The sequence below is a fragment of the Macaca nemestrina genome, chromosome 15, assembly GCF_043159975.1.
Source record: "Macaca nemestrina isolate mMacNem1 chromosome 15, mMacNem.hap1, whole genome shotgun sequence".
Taxonomy (NCBI): Eukaryota; Metazoa; Chordata; class Mammalia; order Primates; family Cercopithecidae; genus Macaca; species Macaca nemestrina.
The window spans coordinates 86,745,957-86,765,619 of record NC_092139.1 but is presented as its reverse complement, the minus strand read 5'-3'; the positions used below and the strand labels follow the sequence as shown (position 1 = coordinate 86,765,619).

At 58.8% G+C, this 19,663-nt stretch overlaps 1 long non-coding RNA gene across 1 annotated transcript; it reads right to left on the bottom strand.

Annotated features, from left to right (window-relative positions):
• Positions 1–15,670: 15,670 nt before the first annotated feature.
• On the bottom strand, positions 15,671–16,896 carry LOC139358940 (uncharacterized). The gene is made up of 3 exons (XR_011614421.1): positions 16,730–16,896; positions 16,590–16,638; positions 15,671–16,096 (listed from the first exon to the last, which is right to left on the bottom strand). It is a non-coding gene; the product is annotated as an uncharacterized lncRNA (long non-coding RNA).
• Between the last annotated feature and the right edge of the window lie 2,767 nt (positions 16,897–19,663).

The window sequence follows — 19,663 nt, the reverse complement described above, 5'->3', positions numbered from 1 at the left end:
ACCCCTCGATAGCCCTCTGCTTTTGTGCCTGTTTTGAGGAATGAGTAAACCCTCATGGGAGAAGAGGTCCCTGCTTGGGTCCAGCCCTAGAGGAGCTCACAGAGAGCCATGATGGCTGAGGCCTCCAGCAGAAGGGCCAGACAGGGTGCTTCTGCTTCTGCCACACAGTCCCAAGGCTGAGGCGAGGCTGCCCCTCTCTCCAACTGTCCCCACCCACAACCTGTCTTCTTGGATTCAGACCACAGGACCAAGCTCGAACCTGGTTCCCCAGGCCCCAGAAAACCAAGGGAGCCTCCCAAGGCCACACAGTAAGCAGTGGAACCAGGCTGGGCTGGGCTGGCTGCCTGAGCCCGCCTCATGCCCTGTGGGCCCCCCAGAGCTGGCCTAGGGACTCCTGACCCTGACCTCAGTGGAGGAGCACCCAGCCTGACATTCTGAGAGTCACACAGGCAGCACTTTCTTGGCACCAACAGCAGATTGCATGTGGGGTCAGCAGAGGCCTGCTGACTAGGGGGCAGGGCCAGGCTCACAGCCACCAGAGCACAGGAAAGGGTGCCAAGCTAGGCAGGAGTCCTGCCCTCCCAGCCTGTACTGTGGCTGGGCTCAATGGAGGGTCCCTCTCTCTCTGACCAGTTGGCCATGCATTTATTAGGCACCTGCTGTGTGCTGGCGAAACAGGAAAGGTCCCCTTGTTCCCTTCACAGGACATGCAATGGGGATGTGGCTTGCTTCAGTGCTCTGCTGCTCAGATCTCTAGGTGAACATACAGACGGGCAGGCTGTGGAGCTCCAACCCCACGGCAGTGTCTAGGGGTGAATGTTTACAGCCGAAGCCCCAGTGAGCCTGTGTTACAGGGTGCTCTTTTAGTTTTGCTGTTTTAGTTTAGTTCTCTATAGACGGCTTCTGTTACTCAGTTCAATTAAACCCCAGTCAGAGCCCTGCCTCATTGCAAGGACAGAGGGCTTTCTGCATCCCAAGGTTCTCACCTTGGTGTAAGAATTGGACCGCACGTGGGCTCGGAGAATGAGTGTGAGGTTTTATTAGGTGGAGGTAGCAAATGGGGGAAGCCAGAAGGGGACAGAGTGGGAAGGTTTTCCCCTGGAGTCGGGCCTGGGCTCTCCTCTGGCTGCCCCAGCCAAACTCCAGGTCATTCTGCTGCTGGTTGGTAGCCTGCCGGCATGCCGGTGCCCATCAGTGCGTTCCTCTCGACGTCCAGCCGGCTGAGTGCTCCTCTGCTAATCCGCTCCTCTCCACGTCCAGCAGCTTGTGTGTGCCTGCTAGGGTCTGGGGAGGTTTTATAGGCATGGGATGGGGGTGTGGCAGGTCAGAGTGCTCTTGGGAAATGCAAAAATGTCTGTCCTCCCTAGGTCTGTGGGATGGAGCCCCAGCCAGGGACCACACCCTCCTCTACCCAGCACTTCCCCTTTTCCCTATCATTTAAAGGGACCAAGCTCTTCCCTTCCCAGCACTCCCGTATCACCGCAAGGAACCCATGGGCCTCCTTCCTGGAGGTTGCTGCTGAAGCTGCAGGCATCACCTGGGAGAGAGAGGGCCTTGCCTGGGCCTGGGCTGCTGTCAGGCCACGTGGATGCGGGGAGGCCATGTTTTGGAAGCCTGAGGGAGGAGCCGCACGTTGTCCCTGCACATGGCCCAGCCTCAGACACTAGCCAAAGTGAGGGGCAGAGAATGGCCCCTTTTGCAGACGCAGTGCACCCGGCCCGGCCCGCAACGAGCCTCTCCTGCAGGGGCAGCCTCCACGGGAAGGGCCAATTAAACCCACCACCGACTGGCCCAACCAACACCGGGGAACAGGAGGCCTCCGATTTGTCTTCACAAAGGGCTGTGCAGAGATTTATGGGCAATAAATGAACATCCATCTCGAGGCAGGCAGAGGAGCGGTGGCAGGGCCGGCAGGGCGGGGGCAGCCCCCTCTGATCGCAGCACGGAAGCCGCATTAATGACGCTTACCAAGGAGAGACAAGGCTGAGGCTGGCAGGGCCACTCACCAAGGAAGGAGAAAAATAAATGTGAACAATTAGGGAATGATGAAGACCTTGCAGGGAGAACACCTCGATACACACCTCGAGGCCAGCCTGGCAGGGTCTGGGGACGCCGAGCCAGGGACCTGGAGGGGTAGGGTAGCGGGCAGCCTGCAGGAGGGGCACGGAGACAGCCTGGTGCTGCTGCACAATTATTTTTGAAAAAAGACGGGGCAGAGAGAAAGAGTGGAGGTGGGGCGGGGGACTGCAGCCTCCAGGGGTACCGGGGGTTTCTGGGAGGCAGTCGCTGCTACCTTCAGGGGGAGCAGGAGGGTCTTGAGACCTTGGGAGCCGGGGTCCCAGCCTCCGAAGCCCTCCCTGAGGTCCCTTAGCCAACAGGGGTGGAGGAGTCACAGCCCTACCCCTCTAGGCTCCCCTGCGGCCACTCCAGCCTCCAGCCCCACCCCTCCACCTCAGCTTCGGGTCTGAGCACCCGCCCTGTCCATCCATCCCTGTATGCCTCTCCGTTCACCCACTGCTTCAACAGACCATCCCCTGCTCCTCTCAACAGGCCCCGCTCTGCAGGGGAACCACGGACAGAGGCCCTCCCATCCCCAGGTCAGGATCATCTGGGACCCCCGCTGTGGCTGAGGACCCCTCCAGATCTGCAGAGGGACAAACTGGCCCTGAGGCCACAGCCAAGCCTGACTTGGGTGGGGATCCAACCTGGGGCCGTCCTGCTGCTGCCCCCCACTCCCTGACATCCTGTCATGCTCAGGAAATCTGGTGGCACCAACTCCCCAGATCCCTCCTGGCCCCACCTCTGGGCCTGGTCGGGGGATCTGGAGGATGGCATCAGCCCTGCCTGCCTGCTGTGGGCTTGCGGGTAGCTGTGCCTAGGGGCATGGGGGAACGAAACTGCACCCCAAGCTCACTCTCCACTTTCAGGTTACCCTAAACACCAAGTCTGTGCAGATTTTCCCACCCCATGAGACTTATTCTGTAAAAGCTGGTCTCAGTTAACACAGTCAAACAGAAGAACCCACACTACACTCTGGAAATAGGACACCCTCGCCAGGATGAGGGGGTGCCCGGCACTATCCCCAAGGCAGCCACAGGCCTCAGCGGGCACTGGGGAATTGGTGCAGACCCTGCCCAGAGCCCTCCCCTCCTCGAGGGATGAGACAGTGGGGCCCTCACCCACCAACTCCCCACATGGCAGACATTTCTAGGCACTTCTAGGCTAGCCAAGGGGGACAGAGCAGCTCCCCAGAGGCGCAGGCGCGGCCTGCCGACAGTAGAGCTCGGGGTCTGCACTCCAGGTCCCCACGCCCATCAGTGCCCACCCAGTTCAGCAGGGATAGCAGCATTCCCTGCCCAGCCACTCCCACAACACCACCCAGGTTGGGGGCAGGCGCCCAGTGCCTGGTGACAGCAGTGCCACCAGGCCTGCGGGTGGGGGTCACCGTGTCATCACTACAGATGAAGAGAGGGAGGCCAAGGAGTGGCATATGGATGCAGCCTATCCATGGGGGTGCTCGCTCTGCACCCAGAGCTGCCTCCTGCCCGGGACGCCCTGGACAGGGCCCCGTCACAGTGCTGAGTCACAGATGCCAGCAGAAGGCTGGACAGAAGCAACTCGGGAGCCTGAGGACGGGGAACACAGCCTGCCAAGTTTCCCCAGGTTTCCAGGGAACAGTGAGAGGGCCAGGCCAGGCCACAAGAACTAGGGCCCTTATGCCCAGAACCAAGCAAGACGTGGGAGAAGTGGGATCCCCTGTGAGTCCAGGGTCCCAGCTGACCCCAGTCCCTCCCTGGGCCTACTGGAGTGTCCCTGCAGAGACTGGCTGGGCCAGCGGCCTGAAGGCCAAAGTAGGTGGGACCATCCTCGCCGAAGCCGGCCTCAGTTCTCAAGGCCATGCTGTGGAGCCAGTGCCATCTGGACCCCCTGGGTCAAGCAAAGGGTGTGTGCTAACCAAAGGCAGGCCCTCAAGGATGCCAAAGGCCCGCGAATGCCCAGTGGACCGTGAAACCTGCCGACAAACCCTGCGGGTTTTGGGGCCACAGGGAGGGAGGGTGACTGCCCTTCAGGAGCCAAAGGATTTCACTGGAAGCCACTCTTTTGGCAAAAGCAGCCAAGTGATAACCAGGCCTTCACCTGTGTCTTAGGCTGAGCCACAGTGGACCAGGAAACTGCAGGGAAGGCCACAGGGAGCCACCTTCCAGGGTTGGCGAAGGGCCCAGCCCCTTAGTCCCATCCTTCCACTGACCCGTGCCCACCTCCAGGGCGGGGGAGGAATGAGGGCCACGCTGGCAGCTGCCTGCTGGATGGAGCCTCAGTGACCTCGTCAGCCGCTGAAGGTGTTCCAGGAGGAGAGGTACATGGTCCTACACCCAACCTTCTCCACCCAAGACCCAGCCTGAGACCAGGAACAGCGTCTGCCATCCTGAGTTCACAGGACCCGCCGGAGCCAGAGCTGGGCCACTGAGGGCAGCCAGCTCAGCTGAGGGGCAGTGCCTCCTAGGACGTCCTGGTTGCTGAGACTGGGCCACCTGCCATGCTGGCCATTGTCTGTCTCAGTTGGGGTATGTCTGTCTCCTGTGGCCCCTAGGGCTGGGCCCCGCTGTCCCACTGGGTACAAGGAGGGACCTGGGGCTGCCAAAGAAAGAAAAGCTGGGCGGGCAGTAGGGGGCCTGGGAAGTATATTGGGGGGCTGGAGGAGCTGCAAGTGTCACAGGCCAGGAGTGCACACCAGGGTCCCAGCGCCTGCAGCCCCTCACCTTGCACCCTGCATGCCACAGAATACCCAGGCAGAGCCAAGTATGACACCCTCCAGTCCAGGGACTCTCCCTGCCTCAGAGAGAGGCTGAGTCACACTGGCCCCACAGAGAGCCAGGCTGTGGCGTCTGAGGTCTTCTCCTGCTGTGGGCATCACAGCTGCATACCCTGATAGCCACTCAGTTCCTGAGAATCCCTGGAAGGAGGGACTCGCTTCTCCCCACCCACTGGCTGGGCAGGAAGGCAGGGATAGCCTGTGTGCAGAGGGAAGAGTCTGTGCGGGGGCCCTGAGGACCACTCACCTGGAGCCTGACCCTTTTGGGGGGTGTGGTGCTGAGCCATCAGGAGGCCAAAGGAGGGGTGGGAGTGACCCTGGACACCTGTGGAAAGACAGGGCCTCGTGGTCCACCCCACCTGGCTCTGGGCCCCGGGTCCCCTGGCCGCCATGGGCTGCCACCTCATTGCAGTGCCTTCCCTGCTCCGCCTGCTCTCCAGCTCTCCATGCATCAAGCTGGAAACAGAGCAGGAGCGCAGGAATGTGGGATTTCACTTGCAAAATCGGGGCAAAGCAGTACTAATAAGGCCAGGCTTACAAGGCTGGGGGTGGGGCTGAATCCAGGCCCTGAGGGTGGGAGAATGACTGGGGTCTGGTGGGCAGGGGTGCCGGTGGAGGAGGGAGGGCTTAGGGGACCCTGGGTCTGTCATCCTGCCCCTGCCACGCTCAGGGCTGGGGAACTCCATACCTGCCAATCCCAGAGCCCTAGGTAGGTAAAGCCAGGACCGGGGCACCAGCCCATGGTGTGTGGCACCCCCACCCTTCCCTGAGCCCTTGTGGGGAGGGGACTGGGCAGGAGGGGACTGTCCCCTCCCACACACAATGTGGTCTCTCTCCCACAGCCCTCCTGCCCCAGCCGGACACCCTCTGCAGTGGCCAGAGTGCGAGTGGTCCTCAGTCCCGAGCCAAGTGTCTCACCCTGCTCCTCTGTCCCTCCCCTCCCTGGCTGACTGGCCTCCAGCCTCCAGACCCTCCATGGGGACTCAGGGGCTGACAGGGTGGCCCAGTAGAGCCCGGGTGCTGAGCCGGGCTGTGAGATGGGTGGCCAAGGTGACATGGAGGGAAAGCGTGCTGAGGGGTGCGGGTGGTGCTTTCGTGGACTCACTCCCCTGCCGATCCTCCAGCCCCAAGCCCAGGCCTGGGGAAGCTGGGCCCAGGAGAGGTTGTTGATCCCAGGGCCAGGGAGGTCCGCACTGTCTAGTCTCTTTTCACCAGGCCCTGCTGCCTGCTGCCAGGAACCATCCTCAAGACAGGGTTTAGACCCTGGGAGCTGGGCAGGGCACTGGGTGGGTAGGTCTCCCTCCCCAACCTCACCTACCTGACTCAGGGTTTCCAGACAGCTCTAACAGGGGGAGGGACCCAGGACCCTGGTGCCCCCTCCAAACAGGGCAGGCACCCAGAGTGGGGGCTGCAGCTCCTCACCCCGCACACTTTGACTAAAATGAAAACAGCGTGTCCCTGTACCTAGGGTCTGTGACTCGGGGGACCCTGGCCTGGCCTGGGGCGTCATGTGCAGTGTCCTGCTGGAGAGGTGCCCAGGCCCATGCCCCACCAGAGTTGTGTGGCCCCCACCCGCTCCCCACCTGTGTGCTGCTCCCTGAGACTCCAAGGTGGGTCCTGGCCGCCGGCGGGCACCTCTGGTGGGCTCTGATGCCCAGGCTAGCTCTGCAGGGTCAGGAGTCTGGCAGGCTTGGCCCCACACAGGCCCCAGGGGAGAAAGGCACCCTCCCCAGCCTCACAGCACCATCCCCACAGTTCTGCACAGTCCAGGTGCTGGGCTGCTGTCAAAGGCCCTGTGATCATGGCGGGCTGGCTGGGCCCCGGGGCTCCCTCTGCACTCCCTACACCTGCCCTGCCCCAACAAGCCCCTCCTAATTGGGCTTTCTCCCTGACAGAGCGCCATAGCCTCTCTTTTCTGTTCTGTTGACGTCGGCACAATCTTTGCTCACTGAAGCCTGGCGGGAGTGGAGAGGCCAGTGCAGCCGAAATAGCTCTCAGCCCCTGGAGCCCGCAGCCGGAGCAGAGAGTATTCCCGGGGGTGGGGACGGCTTCCCCTGCTCAGGCCACCCCTTGGTTCAGGATCCAGACAGCTCCCACAAAACTTAGGGAGCCTGGTGTCCAGCTCAGGGCCCAACAGCATGGGGCCAAGACAAAATGTGCCGGTAGGCCGGGCGCGGTGGCTCAAGCCTGTAATCCCAGCACTTTGGGAGGCCGAGACGGGCGGATCACGAGGTCAGGAGATCGAGACCATCCTGGCTAACACGGTGAAACCCCGTCTCTACTAAAAAATACAAAAAACTAGCCGGGCGAGGTGGCGGGCGCCTGTAGTCCCAGCTACCCGGGAGGCTGAGGCAGGAGAATGGCGTAAACCCGGGAGGCGGAGCTTGCAGTGAGCTGAGAGCCGGCCACTGCACTCCAGCCTGGGCGACAGAGCGAGAGTCCGTCTCAAAAAAAACAAAAAACAAAAACAAAAACGAAACGAAACAAAACAAAACAAAACAAAATGTGCCGGCACCAGCCTGGGCAGTCAGACTCAGAGGGACCCAAGAGCCAGCATCACCTCACTCGCCACGCAGCCACCGGCGAGCTGGGGAGCCACGGGGGCCTGAGGCTCAAGGGTGCCTTTTCCCCCCACGGACTACCTCCTCCGCAGGATCTCTTGGTTCTTGTTAAAAATGCGAGTCCAGGCCCCTTTGTTAGAGGGTGGGTTGGCAAGGGTTTTTTGTTTTTGATTTTGTTTTTGTTTTGCGGGGGGCGGGGAAGGTGTTGTCTTGGGCTGAGCCAGTGCCCTGGGTGACTCCTGTGATTGGGTACATTTAGGACACAGACCCCAAGATGCTGCCCCTCAAACAGAGAGAATTCAGCAAGAATGACCAGGAATGAGTGTTGTGATTTTTTTGACTGGGGAAACTACGGATAGGGTCCCAGATGGGAGCACAAGGCTGACGGGGGATGGGGCAGGGCCGCTGTACTGGCCACCTGCCGCTGGTGGCCCTGGGGGTCCCATCACCTCCCCATGCCTCAGTTGCCTCTTCTGTAACAGGGGGCAATGGTGAGAATCACAGCAATGCTAGCAAAGGCAAGAGCCCTGGGGCTGAGGGACTCAGCTATGCCAAAGTCCAGACCGTCCCAGTGGCACCCAGACCCACTCCTCCTCAGCCTGGCCAGCAGCTTATGGCATGAACTTGCTAAGAAACATGCACAGCACAGCACTGCAAGCTGGGCCCAGGAAGGGGCAACCCAGGAGCCATGCATGGACTCCCATGCACCCACACATGTGCACAGGACAATGGGGGGCGATCTGAGCACAGCCCCCACCTGTCACCCAGCTGGTTATCTGTCAGGGCTGGGATGTCAGCAGACATTTCTTTTGGGTTCATGTCTCTGTAGCTCCCTCCCCCAGCCTGTGTCCCCTGGTCTGGGGTCTTGGGTGTGCCTGCTGGATCCTCAACTAAGGCTCCTCATACATGGGCCCCCCTCGTCACCAGGCAGCCCATGCCAGCCAGACACATTGCCAGCCAACGACCCTCACTGGGGTGCAGCTCCTGAGGCAGCACTGTGTGGTGAGACCCCAGCTCCTGGGACTTGAGCTTCCATCATGGGCACTGAGCTGCCCCAGTGGGCTTCCCCTGACATGCCAGCCCAAGGAAGCCCCCTGGTGCCCACACTGGCATTTTCTGGCACCTCCAGGGGCTCGCTGGTGCTCACCTCACAGCCCTCCCATCTGCGGAGAGCCAGCCTGGCTGATCCCAAGCAGCAAATGGTGCTGCTGCCAGGAAGGCTGCCCCCAGGCTTAGGCGGGGTCTGCAGTCTTGGTCTTCTCCCCGGGCAGCAGCTGACCTGGCTGTGGACCCCTGCACCCAGTGCAACAACCGGGGGTGTGGGAGAGAGTGGCCTGGGGGGTCTGTTCTGAGAAGGGCCCGGAAGCCAGAGATCCCATAACCCAGCCCCACTCAGGGCTCACCCAGGCTCTTGAGTGCTGCATGCTGTGTTATTCACCAGCCGCTCGGCATTACAATTCAAAGCTGCTGCTGAAACTTGGGCAGATCCCAGCTGCAAAGGGCAGTTCCTTCCTCGAGCTGCAGAATGTGGCTGGAGGGGCTGGCTCAGCCCGGGGTGAGCGTTCACACTGTGGCTGAGTCCAGAGATGAGTAGGTGGGAGGGTGCAGGAAGACCCCCAAGGACCCCCAAAGGCCCCGGAGTCCCATGGGGGAGAGGTTGGAGACAAGGCCCTGGTCCAGCACCAGGCCCTACAGGGCTGTTGGGCGGCAGTGCCAGGGCCAGCTGGGTTTTGCCTGAGTCCTGGCAGGGGCATCCGTGACGTGGTCGTCGGGCAGTGGTCCGGCAGTGGTCATTGGGAACATTCCCTGGGTGTCTTGGGGGTGTCAAAGAGACCAGATGTGCCCTGAGTCTCTCGTGCCATTGCACAGGAGGACACCAGATCAGGTAAGGAGCTTCGGCCCAGCCTGGCTTGGCTTCTGCATCCTCCCCAGAGAGGGATGCCCCACCTGTGCCCCCAGCTTTTGCTTGGCTGCATGTTGGGCCTTGAGGCCCCAAGCATCCAGGGGCTCTGGGTCTCTTGCCCCAAAGTCCAGGCTCAGTGTCCTTCCAGAGGACCCTCCTCCCCCAAGACCCCACAATGACTCAGGCCAGGACCGTGAGATGCCTTGGCGGCCTGCGAGGGAACAACTGACTTCTCAGACACAGTACCAGGAGCTGGACCTGGGGGTCTCCCCAGGGCGCCTCTGACTGATGTCCCTGTTCCACCTAGATTGCTGTGGCCTTGAAGCGCCCCTCAGGAAGTCTTTGTGTGCCCCCCATCCTGGACAGAATCAGCCCGTCTATCCCTGCCCTGTCACAGGGGCCCTCTCTCCAGCCTCGGAACCCCCCCTAGGGATCCTGGACCTCTGAGGGTACAGATTCCAGAGGGACAAGAAGCTGCCCCATCTGGCTACCCCTACCCACACAGGGTCCCCTGCCAGGCAGGTGGGAACCAGCAGGTGGCTTTGAACCTCAGCAGTGTCCCAAGGTGGCAGGTGCCCTGCCCCTGCACTGGCCTCCAGGCTTTGGCATGCATGGGTTCCACCCTTGACAGCCCCTCACTCTGCACTCAGAAACCAGTTCAGGGCTGCCAGGGGCTTGCAGGAACCCAGAGTGTGCCCAGCCCAGGCCTCTCGGTCCTCCGTCCTGGGCTATTGTCAAACCCAGCCAGTGTCTGTTAAGCGCCTACTGTATATGCATACAGTTGAGGGGGAATATTGCTCGGCCCCCACATTGCACACTTGTCTGGTCTAGAGAGTTGAACCAGTTTAGGGGCATTGGGGCCCATACACCAGGGCATCGCCACACCCACTGGGCTTTGCCCTTGCTAGCTGCCTCCATCCTGCCCCCAGCTATGCATGCTCTCCAGGCCCTGGACAGCCCTCCCTGCCAGCCTTCTCGGAAGACCTCGCTGACCTCCCCACCGCACTCCACGCCTCCCACAGTGGTCCTCCCTCCTGACCCCCTCGCACCACCATGCCACCTCATATCAGCCTCGGGGCCGCCCGCCCTTGCACTCTCCCAGGGCAGCACACAGGACAGCAGCTGAGGGGATGTGGAGTGGCCAGGAACATCACAGCCCGGCCCCCAGTGTCTGCTCTGCCCATCCTGACCCGAAGCCTGGGATGACCCCTCCTCACCGGAAGGCAAAGGAGGGCTGGATTGGCAGAATCCGTCACCCAGGGGGCAGCTCCCACACGCTGACTGTACACAGCTCTTAGCTTTTTGAAGAGCAAAATAAATTGTTTTAACAGCAGAGCAGTTACCCTTCTCTGCGCTGCAAGCTGAGGGCCTGGGAGTTCCTGCACCCTGCTAGCTGCCCCTCAGCCTAGGCCTGGCTCCAGATATCTGTGGATGCCCATATGCCTGAGGCCGAGTCAGCTTGGAGACCTGGGACCAGCCTGTCCAGCATCCCTGGACTCAGATGCCTCCTCCAGGGAGTGATGAATCTGATCCAGGCCTGGCCTGGGGTCCCCAACACCCTCACAGGGGCCAACCAGACCTGGAGTGCTCCTACCCCCACTCCAATGAGAACACAGGGCGGCCCTGCACCTCCAGCCTCCTTCCCCATCTTCACGTGTCCACTCCCCGCACTGCTGCTGTGCTGGGGGACCTGGGGACATGCGGGGGTTGCAGGGGCCTAGGCATTCCCAGCCAGGCCCAGCCTCAGGGATCACATGGCACAGCCCCGCACCCCATGGCCCCTGCTTGGGATGCTCCCTGCAGGTCCCGGGAACCACTGCAAGGTAGGGGCGGGGCCTCAGAGCCCTTCCCCAGAGCTGGGGGCTAGCAGCCACCTTTTGGCTTTGGAGAAGGTAAGCCAGGCCTGTCTACCAGGGACTAATTATTTCTGCAGCAGCCGCTTTGCCTGCCCGGTGCCCCCACTGTCCTCACCGCAGGCCCCACAGCTTGTTCTGAGTGTGCTTGTGTGTGTGCACGTGTGTGTCTATGAGCATGCTGCCTTGTGTATGTGTGCTGCACATGTGTGTGTAAGTATGCTGTCCAGGTGTGCCTGTGTGTGCTGCCCACACGGGTGTGTGTATGTGAGCATACTGCCCAGGTATGCACATATGTACACGAGTGAATATGCTGCCCATGTGTGCATGTATGTGTGTGAGCATACTTCCCATGTGCATGCATATGTGCATGTGTGTGAGAATGTGTGGCCCACGTGTGCATGTGTATCTCTGTGCTGCCCATGTGCACATGTATGCATGTGTGTGAGCATGCTGCCCATGTGTGCCTGTGTGTGTGTGGGCATGCTGCCCGTGTGTGTGTGTGTGTGTGTGTGGGCGTGCTGCCCATTTATGCATGTGTGTGTGTGACCATGCTGCCCATGCGTGCCTGTGTGTGAGCGTGCTGCCCATGTGTGCCTTTGTGTGTGAGCGTGCTGCCCATGTGTCCCTGTGTGTGTGTCAGCGTGCTGCCCATATGTGCGTATGTGAGCGTGCTGCCCATGTGTGCATGTGTGTGTGCTGCCCATGTGTGCATGTGTGTGTAAGCATGCTGCACATGTGTGCGTGTGTGCTGCTCATGGGTGCATATGTGTGAGCACACTGCTCATGTGCATGTGTGTTGCCCATGTTGTTGCATGTGTGCATGTGTGTGAACGTGTTGCTCATGTGTGCGTGTGTGTGAGCATGCTGCCCATGTGTGCATGTGTGAGCATGCTACTTATGTGTACATGTGTGTGCTGCCCATGTCGTGCGTGTGTGTGTGTGCTGCCCATATGCACGTGTGTGTGAGCGTGCTGCCCATGTGAGCACGTGTGTGTGTGAGAGAGCATGCTGCCATATGGGCATGTATGTCTGTGTCTGTCTACCTGCTGTGCCATGGTGTGTGCCCTCCTGGGCTCGCCTGTCCCTTCATCTCCAAGATGCCCTCTGGTCCCTGGCTCTCCCCCGTGCCCAGTTCCTTCCTCTCCCCCACCCAGGGTCCCCACCCCGCTCCTCAGTCCAGCCAGTGCCAACGGGGAATCAGGAACCAGAGTGTGTACCTCTCTCGGCCTGGCTGTGTGACTGGGAGCTGAAGAGCCCTCTCTGGGCCCACTGCCGCTGCACTGTCTCCCAAGTGAGGTCACTTGTGCACCTGACACAGGCTGAGCTCAGCAATTGTGTCCCTGCTGCTCCAGCCCTGGAAGGGGCCCTGAGGATAGGCCCAGGGTCAGAGGCAGGCTCTAGGCTGGACAGCTGCCCACACCACAGGGCGGGCCCAGCACCCATGCCAGACAAAGAGCCATCAAAGGGAGCCACAGAGTGACAGGTGAGAAGAGAACGCCCCAGGTTTGGAAGGTTTGGGTCCCCTCAGCCCCTGCCCCCACAAACGAAAACCATCCCTGGGCCTGACCGCCACTCAGCTCCTGTGCCCAGCCGGCGCTGTGGCCTCGGTGAAGACAGGAAATCCATACCAGGCTGAGGGATGCTTCCAGCGAGGTCAGGCCCACTGGTGGGAGAGGCCAGTGGGGGTGGCGGGGCGGCAGGCCCGACTGCCTCCCCTCGCGGGCTCCCAGGCTTAAATCAGGCAGGGATGTCCAGGCCAGGTCCCATCAGGCCTTCTGAGTACACCAAGCCGGGCCGCCGCAGGGCCAGGTCCCTCCAGGCTCTGTCCAGCTTTGCCAGGTCTCCAGCACACAAACCCTGAGCCTGGGGCCCAGCTGGAGCCCTGGCAGCCCAGTTCCTCGCACATGGGCAGCGGGGATGCAGGTTCCACTCCACATCCCAGGAGCCAGCACAGGGGCCAGGATATGAGAGCCCTTGCTAACCAGGATGGAGCCGCCCAGCAGAGATGGAGACTCACCCTCAGGCCCCTCCTTGCAGCCTCTTCCCCCTCCCCCATCTGCCCTAGGGGCTGCTGGAGCTTCAAAGGCCCCTGCTGGGGTTCCACTTCACCACCTCAGGGCACAGCTCATCTCCCGCCCAGGAGCTGTCGCCCTGGATACCACCTGCACCCACGGCAGCTCAGAGAGGCTTCCTCTGGGTCTTCCAGACTCCCTGGCCAGGCAGACAACTGGTGAGATCAGCACCCCCTCTCCCCAGGAGACCAGCTGGCCAGCTCAGGGGCATTTGTGGATAAATAAATGAATGAATGAACAAAAGAACAAATGCTCCAGGACTCCCCACAGAGCTAGGGTTGCCCCAGGTGACTGCAGGAGGAGGAGCTTCCGGGCCCTGAGGATAGGGAGCCCAGTCTACAGGGCTCTGGACCCAGCTTTGTTCGTGGTTCCTATCAGCGCCGAGGATCAGCTACAGGACAGAGATGTCCAGTGTGGGCTCGGGTGCCCAAGGCCTGGCGCCAGCCTCCCTGATGCACACAGCTGGGCAGGGTGTGCCATATGGTCTGCTGGAGATGTGGAGGCAGAGGGAGTGGAGGTTCCTGCCACTCCTTCCCAAGTTGCTCCCATCTGCCCCTGACTGCCTGGCAGGCAGGCCCTTTCTGGTGTGGCACCACCACACGGCTGGTCCTGGCTGATGGGGCACGACACACTAGGTTCCCGCAAGGCCTGCATGCTCCGTCTCTCCCTCTGTCTGGGATCCAGCAGCATCTGAGGGAGTGGCTGGGTCATCAAATGACTTACAACAGGGCCTCAGCCACCCACCCTGTGGGGGTTTGCCAGACCTCTGGCCTGGGTGTCCAGACATGTAGTGCTGTCCTCTGGCGCTGGCCAGGGTGGCCTCTGTCCCCATTTCTCTCCTCCAAGAGGTGGCTCTGCTACCCAGTCAGCCCCTCCTGCTGCCCCCTCCCTCCTCCAAGTCAGACACCAAGCCATTCCCCAGGCCTGACTAAGGAGGGGTGCGGACTGCCCCCTGCACCTGCCTGGTGACCAGTGCCCACTGTGCATTCCCCCAGCCAATCGAGTCTGGCACACCCTGAGTGCTCCCTAAATAGCCATGGAGGATATCACAGTCACCCCCATTTTATTCAGGGGTCACCAGCTCCCTGCCCTTAAGGCCAGGCTTTCCCTGAGCCCTAAACCTTATTTGGAGTGGTGGGGGCCACGCCTGCAATGCCATGTTTTCATTAGCAAGAGATGAATAATTAATGCCACAGCGCCTTTGAGAACTGTTTTGGTTTTTATTTTAAACATTTTTTTCTATGTATAGAAACAGCACTTCCGTTAGGCACCAAATTTATTTTTTAATAAACGTGGCAGCTATTTATTCAATCCCTGGTGCTCCCTGGAGTAGCTGGCACAAGGGTGAAGAGAACTTGCCAGGGCTCCATTGGCAGTCTCCCCCATGTGCCCGCCCAGCCCCCGCTGTGCATGGCCAGGGTGGAGGACACAGGGCAAAGGGCAGAGGTCAGTGAGCGAGGCCCAGCCAGAGGTCAGAGCTGCAGTGCAGTTGCACAGTGGCGAAGCCCTGTGGCACACTGGGACGCTGCCTGGGTCCTCAAGCTTCCCAGCCTGGAATGGGGTGACAGTGCAGGAGGCCCCAGGTCTGTCCATGCTGCCCAGGTATTCTAGGCAGAGGGTGGGAGCTCCCCTCAGAGAGACGCCAGGAGGCACAGAGAACCCAGCAGGGCCACACGTCCCAGGAAGGCAGACTGAGCCAGCCATGAAGTACAAGGCCAAGCTCCGCACCACCCACCAGGCCCACCTCTCTTTGTGCACAGAGCCTGGGACCTGAACTGAGGCCCAGATAATTCATGGGCTCTGTAATTCTCCAGGTCGAGAGGCAGCCAGTCTTGATTTCTTGGCTCTTCAATTCCATCCACAAATCCCATTACTTGGTGCTTTCTCAGAAATTAAGTCGGAAACAATTTTATCTTTAAATTACAAGTCGAGGAGACTTTGCACAGTAGAAGACAAACAGTATGTTGACACTCTCCAAATGCACCTTCCCTGGCCAACTGAAACGGCACCTGAGCCCTCTGGCCCATCCACAGCCAGGGCCCAGGGAGTGGACATCCCGGCTCCATGCCCACCTGGCACTGCTCAGCTGTGTCTGCCTGGCTTGGACACAATGCTAAACAAAAGAATTAGGATGTAGACATTTCTTTTTGCAAAGAGTCATCATTAATTTTTTAAAGTGTGCAATATTGTTCTCAACAAAACACAGGAAAAATGAGTTGTCTGTTCCTAATAAATATTTTCTAGATTAAGTATTTGTAATGCTATCAATTATTTATCTCCATATATGGAGTAGGCATAATTTGTAATAAAATGCAGAAAGGGTTTTAATTTTTCCACACAATATATGAAATTGAGTTTCTGACTAATACAGGAATAAATTGACTCTAATCCCTTCCTGTCACGGCATACGGTATTGTTTTAGGTATAAATCTCTTATTTTATAGATGTTTTCCAAAAATTAATCTACGATGTTTAAGGATCGGTGTAAATCTCTGTAATGGGGCGTTCTGGTGGGTTCGCATTTATAAGGCCTATCGTTTGCACACGTAGCCCCCGAATCATCAGCTGCACACGCCAAATCACGCCAGGGCTCCATAAACACTTACACATGCTCATCATTCACAAAATCGATGCTGCTTGGGCTCTAATGAGGTGGTGTACGACCCAGGAGGAGCCATGTCTACTCCACCCTGCAGGCCTGGAGTTCCGTGCGGCTCTGGATGGCTCCAGGCTCAGGGCTTGGCCACTGACACGCAGAGGCACAGCCAGGCTTTGGTGCAGCTGAAGGAGCAGGTCTGGCCCCGGTTGCATAGCCCAGAGTCTTGGGGAGGGAGGCAGAGCAGGGTCATTGTGCTGAAACATGAGCAGGGCCTGGGTTGGCCAGCATGTGTCTAACCAGGGCCATCGAGAGAATGCAAGGTTAGCAAGAGAGCTGAGGCCCAGCCAGCCCTTCCTGCTGCCCCTCGCTCCTCCAGGTCAGTCCCCAACCCATTCCCCAGGCCTGACTGTGGAAGGGTGCGGACTGGCCCCCTGTGCCTCCTGGTGACCAGTGTCCACTGTGCACTCTCCCAGGCCAGCCAAACCTGGCACACACTGGGTATTCCCTAAATAGCCATGGAGGGTATTGTGGCATGGAAAGCTGTCGATTCCAGAAACCTCCTGGACATAGGGCTGGGAGCTCATCTGCAGAAGCTGCCTGAATCCAGTAGCCACGTCCTGGACACTGGGGATAGGTGCCTGGGAGTAGGGGAGATGGGGCTTTGTCTCAAGGAGATGTGACATCAGGTGGGGACTACCCCAGGCTTGGCTCAACCAAGCCAGGAAGGCTTCCTGGAGGAGGTGGTACAGTGTAGACTGGAGCACCCATTCATGCCACCGACTCACCATGTGACCCCAGTGAGTCTTCCCCTGCTTGGGGCCTCAATTTCTCCACCTGGAATCAAAGAACCCAGGTTTGAGTCCCCATGAAGTTGTGGATCAGCCACAGGGCTAAGCAGAGCACTTTCATATCAGAGCCAGCTCACCTGCAAAGTAGGACTGACAGTTCTTCAGGGGGCAGCAGGTAAGGCTGAAGGCTAGCCCTCTCTCCTGGAGACAGACCTGCTCCAGGCAGCAGGGGAAGGCTCTGACCCTGGCTGGGCCAATCACAATACCTCATTCTCTTGGCCACAGTGATTGGACAGAGGGAATGTCATGTGACCTGAGTCAGGCCAATCAAGGCGCTTCCCTGGACTTTTTCCAAGCCAAAGCAGGAAGTGGAGTCCCTTCCTCTCTGGAAAGGCTTTGGAGGTATAAGCCTGTCCATAATCCCTGTGACCCCAAGGCCATCCTGGAAGCCCATGGGGTGGTCCCCAGCCTCTGCCCCTCCTGGGCTGAGGAGTCCTCAGTTGGCCCCTTGTGCAGCCCACAGCACTGAGCAGGGCGCCAGTCCTGAAACACCTCCCTGGGCTGTGGGGGACTTGCACCAGAACCTGGGTGCTCTCAGACCCATGAGAGGGCGTGCCTATGGAACTAATGTGAATGTTCTCATACCTCAGCGTTACCTTTTTTACTGGGTGATGAGGTGGAGGAGGTGCGGATTCCTGGGGCTTGACTTAATCCAAATGCTGACTGAGATGTCTCTTACAGAGTCTGCAGTGCTAGGGAGCAGCAAGTATCATTTCATGGCAAATGCTTGATAATTGGAGAACCAGAGATTAAAGTGTGTTTTTGAAAACTGAGAAGCGAGCCCTCAGAATTAAAAGCAGGACATCCACTTTACCACCCACCGCCGCATAACATAGAAAGCCAAAGCGCCATGCAGCAGAAAGGTATAAAACAGAGGGGTGAAATAGGCCAGTCACAAAAGGACAAATACTGAATGATCCCACTTAGACACGCTGTAGTCAAATCCATGGAGACAGAAAGTAGACAGTGGTTGCCAGGGGCTGGGGAGGGTGGGGGTCTGTTATTTAATGGGTACAGAGTTTCAGTTTGGGAAGATGAAAAACTTCTGTGGATGGATGGGGGTGATGGTTGCACAACAATGTGAGTGTACCTAATGCCACTGAACTGCTCACTTAGAAATGATTAGAGTGATCAATTTCATATCATGGATATTTTACCATAATTAGAGAAAAAAAGAATATCCCCCCAAAAATATTAGAAGTCTATATGCCATTACATTTTTTAAAATCTAGAAAAAGAATTGTCTTTGTTTCACCCAAGGTTTACTATGCAGGATCACATACTGAGTGAACGTCTTGAATATACAATCTTTAACTCAATAAATGGGTCGTTTTAGTTAAAAGAAAAAAACAAAACATGAGGGAAAGAAAATGAGTGTAAAATGGGACACATAAAACCGGACGACCAAAGCAAGACCGGGCATATGTCGTGCTGTGATGAAAAGGTTTCAAGTCGCCCTTCTAGAAAGAAGGTGCCCTGGGACGGGTCAAAGCAATGAAATGCTGCCAGCAGCTTCACTGGAGCCGGGAAGGAGCTCCAGGCAGAGCTCCGGGGGAGGGAGGCGCAAGGACAAGCATGCACTTACAATGCTGAGTGGCCTTTCCACCGTGCAGCTTGCACTGGGCTCTGGGACACAGAGGCTAATGGGACAGATGGGATATTCCCAGGAGGACAGAGATAGGAGGCAAGAAGCTAGAGCCACAGAGGAAAATGCTGACATCAGAGAGGTCCTGATAGATGGCCCCGCCGGGAGGGGATGGCTTCTCTCCCAGGGCGAGCAGCCCCCAGACCCACCCAAGAGTCAGGGCCTGTGGACGTGGTGAGAGTGGACTACCCCCCTGCAGTCTGGGCACACCCAGGGGTCATGGGCAGCTGGGGAGCCCAAGGAACCTGGGAGGAATGGGCCCCCCCAGTGTATCATGTCTGGTGGGAGAGGGTTACATATTTTTGGCACACATTCTTTTACTTTTAAAGTTTCTCCAAATAAAAATTATAATAAAAAGATGAAAGAACCAGAAACCATGTGACAGCAGGCCAGATAGCAGCCAGGAGAGACCGGGGTCCAGCTGGTGACAGGCAGCAGGGGTTGAGGGGAAACATGGGGTTCCCCTGCAGACGGGGAGACTGGGCTGTCACACCTGCTGGGTGCACTGCCATCCACCCTGCTGTGGGCCTTCCCGGCAGGAGCAGTATTAACTATGCTTTTTTTTTCTCTGTATTTCTGATGCTGTGACATCTTGGGGCCTATTTACCTAGAGGGAGGTGGGGGGAAAAGCAGAGAAGCCGGCTTGACCCAGGCCTGGAGTCACAGAGCAGCATCTGAGGGGCCATGTGGGCCAACTCCTGGAGCAGCACCAAGACCCAAGGCCCAGAGCCTGACGCTGGCCTCACTGTGCTTATCAGTGCCTTGGGGGCTCTGCTCCTGGGCATTGGCTGGGCACTATCCTGCTCATCGCAGCCAGGCCCACCCACAGATACTTGTGGCATCTGGTCCCTGGCCTCTGTCCCTCCTGGGCTTAGGGGCCCTTAGTTGGCCCCTTGTGCAGCCTGCAGCACTTAGCAGGACACCAGGCAGGTCCCTATAGGCTGACAAGCCTCCTCAGACTCTCCTGCAGCCTGGGCAGCGGGTGCCCACTGCACTAGGAGGGAGACTCCGCATGCCCAGGGCACAAGATGGGGTTCAAATCCCTGACTCAGTTTCCAAATCTCATGCCCTGTGGGCTCCCTGCTTCCTTGGGAGACTCTCCATTTGAATTCTGGAAGGGCCTGAGCCCCGGCACACCACAGGGCCCCATCCAGCCTTCCTGCCCCGCCCCACTGTGTATGTGCCCGGGAATGGGCGTGTGTGCACATACGTGTGCGTCCATGCACATGTGAGCATGTGTGTGCCCATGTGCATGTGCCCAAATGTATTAATGTCCAAACTATGGTAGCTGTCCCCAAAATGGGCATCCAAGAATTCTGTCCCTGTATCCTCTCATGGCATTACGTGATGGGACTATGTACTGAGA